General features: G+C 37.8%; 1 long non-coding RNA gene across 1 annotated transcript; it reads right to left on the bottom strand.

Moving 5' to 3' along the window:
* Positions 1-2,533: 2,533 nt before the first annotated feature.
* Positions 2,534-10,364, bottom strand: LOC125933942 (uncharacterized). Its single transcript, XR_007461164.1, has 3 exons — positions 10,177-10,364; positions 4,491-4,642; positions 2,534-2,822 (listed from the first exon to the last, which is right to left on the bottom strand). It is a non-coding gene; the product is annotated as an uncharacterized LOC125933942 (long non-coding RNA).
* Positions 10,365-10,741: the final 377 nt, after the last annotated feature.

Here is a 10,741-nt window from a genome sequence, read left to right as displayed (position 1 = left end):
TGTTTTTTCTCTCATTTTTTCAAAATTTTTATTAATTTTTGAGAGAGAGAGAGAGAGAGCACAAACAGGGGAGGGGCAGAGAGAGAAGGAGACACAGAATCCAAGGCAGACTCCAGGCTCTGAGCTGTCAGCACAGAGCCCGACACGGGGCTCGAACCCACAAGCTGTGAGGTTATCACCTGGGCTAAGGTCAGACCCTTAACCGACTGAGCCACCCAAGCACCCCTCTCATTTTTTCAACAGAGGAAGAATTCATCTTCTGTCCAGATGAAAACGTCGCTGGAATGGTGTTTGTGATACAAACTCAGGCCATTAGGTTCCTAGTGACCCAGTAGGAAGCTGGAGCCAAACACGGCTGGCTCCTCAGCTCCTCGGAGCGGGGGCACAACCCTTAAAGATGCTGGTCTTGTCATTGCTGCTGTTGTTATCTTACATTCGCTCTGTACTGAAGACCTGGGATCAGGGAAGAAACTAAGCGTTTTGTTGGATGCGTAAGTCAGGGAGGAAGTATGGGCAATTCTGAGAAAGACTTTGGCCACGGCTGAAAGCCCCTTTCCAAGCAATTGCCCTGGAACTGTGCTTTGTGCTGGAGAAGAGTATGTGTGTGTGTGAGGTGAGAAAAGTGTGTGCTGCAGCCCGAGAATGAGTGCCATTGCACCATGGAACTGCCCAGGGGCCACGGAGGGTCCCTTCGAAGAGGAAAGTCAGGGACTCAAGGGGACAAGGCAGCCGTCCAGTCGTCAGCATAACTAAAGTTCCCAGCTGGCTCTCTGCCCATCATTACAAGCAAGCCCCTTTTGCCTGAATAAATTTTTGGGATTTAAGGATAACTGTGAAAAAGAGAAGCTTCAAAAGGGTAATAATGCATTGGGGCGTTCTAACACCTTGCTACTAAAAATAATTCTGTGAGCGCGGGGCTCCAGCAGCCCCAAAGAGCTTGTTAGAAATGAGAATCCCCGTCCTTCACCCTCAAACCTGCTGAAACAGCATCTGCGTGTTACCCAGAACCCAAGGTTATTCATATACAAATAAAAGGTTTTTTTTTCTTTTTTTAAAAGCATGACGCTAGCCGTTAATTAGAAAAATAAGATATACATTTCCCGTACGTGGAATCGAATACAATATATGTAAATTATTTTTCCGTAAAGGTGTGCTTATGATTAGATAAAATTGAAGTGTGTATGGTCTCTGCCCTTTATTAAGCTAATATTTTGTTAAGAAGTGACAGCAGTGATTTATTAGCTTTTTGGTTATACTTGCGGAAGGTGATATTTTTCAAGTCTACTTCATTAAACAAATGCTACAAGTATATGCAAATATATTTCCGCCCAAATGATAAAAGCGCTCTTTCAAGCATGAAGGTAAGTGTCATTCCCGGATTCTGAGTTTGCCAAAGGAGGAATTAATGACAGATGTGAAAGCGACCGGTTCAGAAGCCTTCGTCACAACGGGACTGAGTAGCAAAGAGGAACACAGTGTGGGGGTGAACACAGGCCATTCTTCCAAAGGCCCCAGAGGCTGCCTGAGGGCAAATCCTCACTATAGAAACTTAGTCGTATTTTCTTTCTATGGGAATTGAAACGTTAGACTCAAGAATCCATCTACGGGTCAAAAAAACAAGATGATGATAAGAATGATGATCCCACTTCAGACATCCAACTGATAAAAATAATGTACAGAATGATCAGCGTTGCTCTGAGGCATTCATTAGGGTATGTGCATCACACTTCTATGGAGTGACAGATGGTTGTGAATTAATGAAAGGAAGACACCAAAAAACACTGAAATTATTTCAGAATGAGTTTCCCCAAATATGGCATATGGCTAGAAACAAATTCTATGTTATGCTTGTTAAATCCATTAGGTGAATTCTTGCCTCAACCTGTTGTTTTCTTCTAGTCTTCCTCTCTCCCTCTCCTCCCTCCCCTACCTCTCCCCTCCCTTCCCCTTCCTCCTCCCCATCCCCTTCCTTGCCGGCCCCTCCCCTCCTTTTCTTTCATTCATTAGGAGGTTTCTTAATCTGGGATATAAAATGTCTTTAGTCAAGAGGTACCAAAAAGTGTTTAATGAGCAATGTGTGCCCAAAATACAGAGGCAAGGATGGCCTGTTGCCCTTTGCACTCTAATAGCAACATTTTTTTCCCTTTTCTTTACACTCCCAGCCTTTTCTGATTCCATTCCAAGCATCATAATTAGTATAAAAAGCATTGTGCTTCTCAGAAAAGGAGTAATTCATCTGATATCTGTCATTTTGGTCAACAACAGCCACAACATGAAATACGTGTGCCCAGGGAACACTTAAAGAGGAAGTTGACTTTCACTCATAGAGATTTTCTGAGTTTCAGGAATCTTGGATTTTTAAGTTTGAAGCTTGGAGCCAGAGCACCCACTATCACAGTTATAAAAAAAAAGCCTATTAGTTCCCAACACAATGCTATGTTATATAAACTAAATCTCTCTCGTAATTGTTTTTAAAATTGGACCCTCCCCCAGTCCCAAGTTTAGGAAAAAACAAAACCTCTTAAAATATGTATTTGCTTCAGACTCTCTAGCAATCCTTTAATAAAGAGGATATGAGTGTTAAGAACAGTCCAGGCTAGAGTTAAGCAATATGTTAACTATTACTTCAGCTCTGAACCGTACTGTTCCGTGTTAAATGAATTAGTCTTTGAAGGAAGCCGTGCGAATTACCCCAGGACTTGACTTGAAAGGAGCGATTTGGGTTCTCCGGCCATATAATCCGCAGCAATGCTGGCTACTTTAAACTGTTGATTTTCACTGAGTCTTGAATTTCCTTCTCTTGTCCTGTTGCACGTGCATACCTGAAAGCATATTCGTGCTTTTTCTGTAAGCCGTATTTAATTCTCTCCAATTTCCCTTGAACTGTACTAAGTCTAAAGAACGCTGAGAACTACAACCCATGAACTGAGTTTCGAGTTTAGAGAGATAACATTTGGATGTATCTCTTGTTTTTCAGACAATATAAGTAAGGAGCTTAGAAGAGTCTATGGCTTATAGTAATTGCTATATAAGTGTTAGCATTTTTTTTGATATGACTGTTGCTGGGGCGCCTGGGTGGCTCAGTCGGTTGAGCGTCCGACTTAGGCCCAGGTCATGATCTCGCAGTTCATGAATTCGAGCCCCGCGTTGGGCTCTGTGCTGACAGCTCAGAGCCTGGAGCCTGCTTCGGATTCTGTGTCTCCCTCTCTCTCCGCCCCATCCCCACTCATACTCTGTCTCTGTGTTAAAAATAAATAAAACGTTTTAAAAAATTTAAAAATATGACTATTGCTATCTTATTCTTAGAAATGTAGAATATAATTTCCATAATTAGAAATATTCTAAACATTTAATGCAAAGTTGATATAATGTCTACCAACATGTAATCAAGATACTCTTTGTGTGTCCAACACCAATTTGCCCCAATTCATATTTAAGATTATTTGTTGTTTGTTCTAGTGTAGATATGGAGAAAAGAAACTACTACCTTGATCATATATTATACTCATGAAAAAAGAATCACCTTATTTTAATGACTGGTTTCAGAGTTAAATATTTACAATTCTTCAATATAAACTCACAGTGTAAGTTTTCTTAAGTCTAATCCTATTTACCGTGTTTCCGAAAAGCCGTTGTTTCCGTAATCAATGTCTTCCCACGTGTTCTCAAAATGGTAAAAATTATGCATTGAACATGGTCACAAGGCTACACATTTTTATTATTGGGGATAAATCATAAATATTTCATTTTGATGATGTATCATAAGTGATAATGTAGTTCTACTGTCTATAAGGGAAAACTGAGGCATAGAAATTGAAAACAGAGCCAAGATGACATAATTAAGGGTTGGAGCTGGGGGTTGAGGGAAGGACATGGCCTCAGAGCCTCCCCCACCCCTCAGTGACCCTCTGCAATATCTCTCTAATAAGGACAGAAAATTCCCTACCCAAGCAGAGAATAATAAGTATCATTGGTTACTTTCATCCCATATTCCATTTTCTATTATCGCTATTATTTGCGTTTGTTTAGTTTCCATAGATGGAGTAGTTTAGCGACTCAGAAAACTGTATGACATAAGGTCCTTATATTTCTTGCTGACCATTTTCTCTGTTAGACTGTCGGCGGGGACATCTTTTGCCATTCTCAATGTAGCACATTTCCTTTTTTTCTAATGTTTTCTAGTACTGTCTTTAATTCTTCAAGAGAATATTTCTAATTTCTAAAGGTCTTTTGAAGTATTGTGTTTATAGATTTATTTTTCTCAGGTGTCAGACAATAATACCGTTATTTTTCTGACCAACTATCAACTATTTCTTAAAAGTCATCGGTAAGAATATTAATTAGAGTATTTCTGAAGACATATTTTGATCTTATTGATCAACATAACAACAGATACATTGATAATTTCTTATTTTGTTAATCTGATCTGTATGGCACGGAATACAAGTTGAATGACCCAAAGGGAAATTGTCCTGTTCTATACCTCTTACCTATGAAGCCATCCCAGCTCTGGTAAAATCTTTCCCACAGAATGTTCCTCGTGTCTGTCTCTTTTCATGTCTTATGCAGCAAAATATTCATTTCCAGGATTGGATCCACACAGAAGGACAGATTTCTTCATGTATTCATTCATTCCTTCATCCTATATGAATTTATTGAATACCTGTTCAATCACTTTAAAATATATTTATCTAACCTTAATCCTGAGCGGGACACCGTGCCAGGCACAGAGAAGGATGGGGTGAGAATATAAGATTAGAAAGGAGTACAGTCTGATCTTTCCCACATTTCATCTTTACTGCCAAAGCCTCTATTTACTGTCGATTTGTTCTGGATGTGGCTTGATGATCTTGGCCATTTCAATATGCTATAGCCTCATGTGAAAAACAAATATCTCCCTGAGTGTCTGACTTACTACCAAGAGGAGAAATAATCAGCCAGGAAGATCGGAATCAATGTATGCAGCTTGCATGTGATGTCTGCAGAGAGTGTCGAAACATAAAATATATGATTCAAAAAATATATACGACAAGAACATATGCATTGGCTTTAGGAATCTCAGTTGTTTGGGATCTCATTTAGATCAAGGCTGACTGCACTTCCTGATGACAACATTGTGCTCTCAGGTGGAATTCTCCCCCAGCCTAACAGCAAGTAATACCCTTCTAAAAGCCATGAATATACCTACTCCCTTGAATATCAATTGCGTTAACACGGCAATCTTCCTAGTCTCCAGTTGCCCATGAAACAGAGCCTTGAAATTCCTCCAGAACCTAGGTCACCTTCATGCCAGCAGCCTGCTCTGTCACCCTGGTGCCTAGGTTTTGAAAGGCGGGGCTTGCCAAAGGAAGAGTCACGTGGAAATAAAATGATGTCACTATCAGGATTCTGTTCTTTCCCCGTTGCACTAGCACAACAGAAAAGAGACATCTTCCCCCAGAATTTATATCCTTAGATGCCTGTCTCTCTCAGCAAACGAAGAAATGTCATGCATTATGCTTCATCGGACGTATTTTCCGTCTCTTTTGAAACATGTATTTTTTTTTCTTTTCAATAAAAATGTGAGATGATTTGTTTAAAAAGAAAAGAAAGGAAAAAGATAATCTATTTTATCTATCTATCTATCCCCCTTCCTTGCTAACGGTATTCACCAGACATCTGTTTGCATTCATCCACTAAACATACACACACCCACACATACAACTTGTCTGAAATTTAGTAAAAATCTCCACATTCTCTCTGACTCTCCACACTTAAGGTCACGTCTTCTCTGTGTGAGGTGCCTTCAAATCATAATAGTCAGTGACAAAAGATCATTGCTGGGAAAGTTCTGAAAATATCAAGTTCTTGACACACTGCCTGCACCAGGGACAGGCTAACAAGGATATACTAACGAAGAATCCAAACCCCTCTTCTTTCAATTCATTCAGTTTTTACATCTTTAGAAATAAACACCATAGTGTCTTAAAGTTACTTAATGAAAAAGACTGTCTGTCCTCTGCTTTATCCGCCAACCTGAATTGCGGGCATGGGTTCCGAAAGAATAACCACTTGGGCTCGAAAAAATACTTTTTAAAGTTACTTTGGAGAGAAATATGAGAAAAATAACCTAGAATACAAACAGAAACTTGAAGGATTCAAGGGAAAAAAAACCAATATATTTTTCCTGTTTAGTGAAATCAATACAATTGACTAGAATAAACTATTCAAAATGCAGGAGATTACGCAATTGTTAAGTGTTTCCTAAAACATGAAAGTGTTACTTTAGTGTTTGAAGGACTTTAGTTTTGATTCCATTGCCATCATTTAAGAGCTGTGCTACGTGGGACAAGGGAGTAGCCTATGTATAAACAATATAAACATATATATTATTTTTATATTTATATGTGTAATTATAAATGTATTTACATATTTATATTGTATGTATATGTCTTCATGTCCCCATTTTTAAATTGAATATACAAAGGATTACTATACATATCACTCTGAGAAAATCATAGACTCATAGGTATTTTGAACCATGCAGAGTAGAGTGCCATTGAATACTTTACCATTTCAGGAAATATTAAGAAATATTAGGGGCGTCTGAGTGGCTCAGTTAAGCGCCTGACTTCAGCTCAGGTCATGATCTCTCTGTTAGTGAGTTCGAGCCCCAAGTCGGACTCTTTTCTGACAGCTGGGAGCCTGGAACCTGCTTCGGGTTCTGTGTCTTCCTCTCTTTCTGCCCCTCCCCAACTCTCTCAAAAATAAACATTAAAACAATAAAGAAATATTACATATTAACCCCAGCCTGTTGCTTAAAACATGACTCAATGATTTATGTCCCTCTTATGATTGCAACTTCTTTGAGGATACAACTTAAGGCACTATGCACTGTGGCCTGGAAATGAAAATTGTAAATCAATGATCAAGTTACTTAATGAGAGGTTATTATAGGACTTATCAAAAATTTTAATAGACAGTGTGGAAAATTGAGAGGAGAATTTCTCATTGTAAAATCCTGATTGGGTTAATGTTGTAATGACATTGTCCTAATGAATCTCAAGGCTAGAGAGTTAATGCTGTGGGGTTTCACGAGCAAATACAAAGATGTTTCCACTCAGCTTGTTCTAAAATAAGGAAAAAAAAAACCCTAAAAAGATCTGAAGCCAAACTTTTAGTTCATGAAAAGACATACTGGCATTTGAAATGTATTAAGCCTTTCCCCTCATAATTTTCAAATTGTAAATAAAAATAATGAATCTCAACAAATACTGATTACATTTATGAGCCTTAAAATCCAATTGTATTAAATTTTAGCCTGATGCATTTCTTTTAAAAAAATACTGTTGGGAAATAGCCTCAGATAAGCATTCAAGGGCCTACCACACTATTCAAAATCTAAACTTGCGTTGATTACTAGCAAAGACTATGCCTATAGACACAGCTTAACTCTGCCGATATGTCATTCTTTTCTGTTCAGATTTTTATTTACATTCTGGTTAGTTAATATATAGTATCATATTTGTTTCCCGAGTAGTATTTAGCGATTCATCACTTACATAGAACACCCAGTGCTCATCATAACAAGTGCCCTCCTTAATGCCCATCCCCCATCTAGCCCAGATACAGAACTCTTATTTTCCTCCTTTTTACTTGATTATTCCTACATTTCTATTAATATTTTTTAAAGTCCTCTTACTTTCTTTTCATCTGATATATAAATAATTATTGAGGCTGCATCCAGAAGACACTACATACATAAACAACAGTTTCTTAAACATATCACGTTATTAGATTTATAACAGTGTTTAGTGATATGCCACTAATACAGAGCAGTTAATTTGGAAAGAACTGGATATATATGAAGATTAGTACAAACTAAGTATAGCACACAAAGCTACTCTTTGCTTACTAATTAGATTTCTTGCTGAATTCTTTAGTCTGGAAGCAATAGCTAAGAGAGATCAGTAGGAGAATGTATCCCATGGAACCATTTAGCTGGTATCTTATATCAGAACAAAGGTCACCATAGCTGATTTGTTACTGAAAACCCCAAGTTTTATCTTAGCCAGTCCCTTCTGGAAGAACAAAAGGCCCATAGAATCACGCTTCCCAGCAATGGTACCGTTTTTTAAAATAATTTAGATATTTTGCATTTAAGCCTTGTTTGGGAAAAAATATGTATAATTCCTCTTTATTCTAGGCTCAAATTTGGTTGATAGTACAGAAACAGTGTTAAATACCACAGACTTCGAATATGAGAATCACAAGCTTACTGCTTCCCTGAGATAATTTTTCCCAAACGAGTAAACAAAAAATGGTAACTTCCCCCAAAAAGGAGATAACCCCCACCAGTACAGGGCTTTGAAAACAAGAAAACTCTCTTTTTATCTTCTTATCTCTCAAAAGTACATTAAATGTGGGACAGAAAAAAAAAAAAAAAGGAGTGAAAATCAAGTAAAAGGTTGTTAAAAAGAGAGAGAGCATTTGCTTTTGGCTTTATGTGGTCTGACAAGCCAGGTCTTTGATGACGTAGACCTTTTAAATGGAAACCCAGGCTGGATTTCTAAGCGGCACTGTTGTTTTAACAGATTTGCTTATATATTTATTTATATACTATCAGTCAACGTTAAAAATTTCTCCGAAATAAAAATTCTATAAAAGAGAACTAGCATGGCAGTTATATATATTTAATAAACCCCTCTAAAATTATGTACCTTATGAAGCACTCAAAGCGATTTCTAATCATCACATATTTAAGCTATGTATTTATTTAATTGTGACAAGCAAAATAACATTACATAAATTATATTCTATCTTCAGGCAAAACTCATTCCAATTAAGGGTAAGCATTTTGTAAGTGCTTAATATTTGTTATTACATTAAAAACAGCTCTTGGAACACCATGAAGTTTCACCGCAATGGCCCTTGTGGAACTATAACTCTTGTTGAAACCATGTTGTATTTTGCCTTGGGCAAAATCTTCTGCATTTGCTTTAGCTGTAATAATTTATTATCTCGAGCTAATATCACCAGTGCACACAATGCCTAAAAATGTTTGCTACAAGCAAAGATTACAGGGAAGATTCTTTCAACGTATCAGCCATTTTTCTTTCTTCTGATACCCAAAGGGATTAAATCCTTACGTTAGAACATCAGATTCAGTCCTTTGAACATGACAAAAATATTTTAACTTGTTGGTTTGTAATAAGTAATTTATGAATCTGATGATTGTTAAACTTCTATTTTCTGCATTATCAGATTACTTAAAATATGTGTTTTGGCTGTTAGCCACTGTTATCCTAATTGCATTGTATCTTTGTTTCTAATTGAGCATGCTGTTCTATTAAAGAAACAAAATTTTATCAAGAAAAAAGTCACATATATCAATATATGAAAAAACAATATGTACTTGTAAATTGTCTTTTATTTTAACAAAAACGATCTTATCTTTGCAACTGACATTTTTTTTTTTACCACTATAGTAGGGCTAACTACTCAAGTTTCTCATTAAGTAGTTAGCTATTCACCTCATTTGTTTAACTCTTTACTAATATCAGTAACACTCCAGTTTCAAGCATCTCCATGTTTCACTTTATTGGTTATTAAAAATAATACTGCATAATAATTCTTTTGTATACTCATAAAATTGTGCCGATTTCTATAAGGCACATTTATAAACTAAGCTTTCTGATTCAAAGCGTATGTGTATTTTAATTTCTGATGAATCATGTCAGTTTATCACCCACAAAAATAATACATTTTAGTGTTCTCGAAATCGACGTATGAGAACACCCATGCCCCTTTACACTCCCTCATACGGAATACTCTACAGAAAGGAAGGAAGGAGGGACAGAGAAAGAGAAAGGATGTTGCGATCATGACCTCTCCAAGTTTTAGAAAAGGGTAATTTTCTTGGGAGTTTTGGGGAGGATGGGGAGAAAACAGGCGGGGGGCTGGAGGTGGTGCATAAAATGAGAGCAGGATTTAAAGAGATCCGTATGAAGAAAACAGTGTGATTAAATCAAAATTGCCCACTTTGAGTCCAAAAAAGATGAAGCAATTTATATCCTATCACTATCTTGTTATTTAACTTATTATTTTTATATATTCTGTCATATAAAAGCATGATTCCCCATGGCTTATAGAATCTAACCCCAATCTTTTCACACCAACATTGTAAAAGTCACCCACTTTGCAGAGAGAAATTATTCTTGCTCTGGTCCATCGCTCACTCCCTTCATGGTATCATTTACACGTCCCACGATTCTTGCCATTCTATGGTTCTCTGCTTTGAATGCATCCCTGAGTTTTCTCCTTCTTTCACTTGTGATCCATGAGCAAATCCGGCGTGTTCCACGTCTGTTACATATCCGGTAATCTGAGCCCTCACTTCTCTCATTAGAAACAACAGGGCCGCATTGTCATTGGGCGATCACAGTGGAAACACCGCAGAAGCTTCCTCATTGGCTGCTGCCATGGAAACACCAGGACAGCATCTTCATTGGCTGCTACCTGTGGAAGCATCTGGATGGTTTCCTCACTGGCTCTTCAGCTTCCACTGTTGTTGCTCTGGACTGAGCATTTATTTATGAACCGGATCACATCGTGTCATTTCTCTGCTCAGGGAAACTTCAAGAACTTTCCTACTTGGAGACAAAGCCAAAGTCCATGCCACAGACTAAGACTTACCTGATTGAAGCATTCACTCTTTTCCTTCCTTGCCCCCCCCCCCCCCCCCCCCCTTGCTCCCATCCTA

The sequence above is a fragment of the Panthera uncia genome (assembly GCF_023721935.1).
Source record: "Panthera uncia isolate 11264 chromosome A1 unlocalized genomic scaffold, Puncia_PCG_1.0 HiC_scaffold_16, whole genome shotgun sequence".
Lineage (NCBI taxonomy): Eukaryota > Metazoa > Chordata > Mammalia > Carnivora > Felidae > Panthera > Panthera uncia.
Note: the sequence above shows the minus strand (reverse complement) of the source record. Positions and strands in the feature narration are given on the sequence as shown.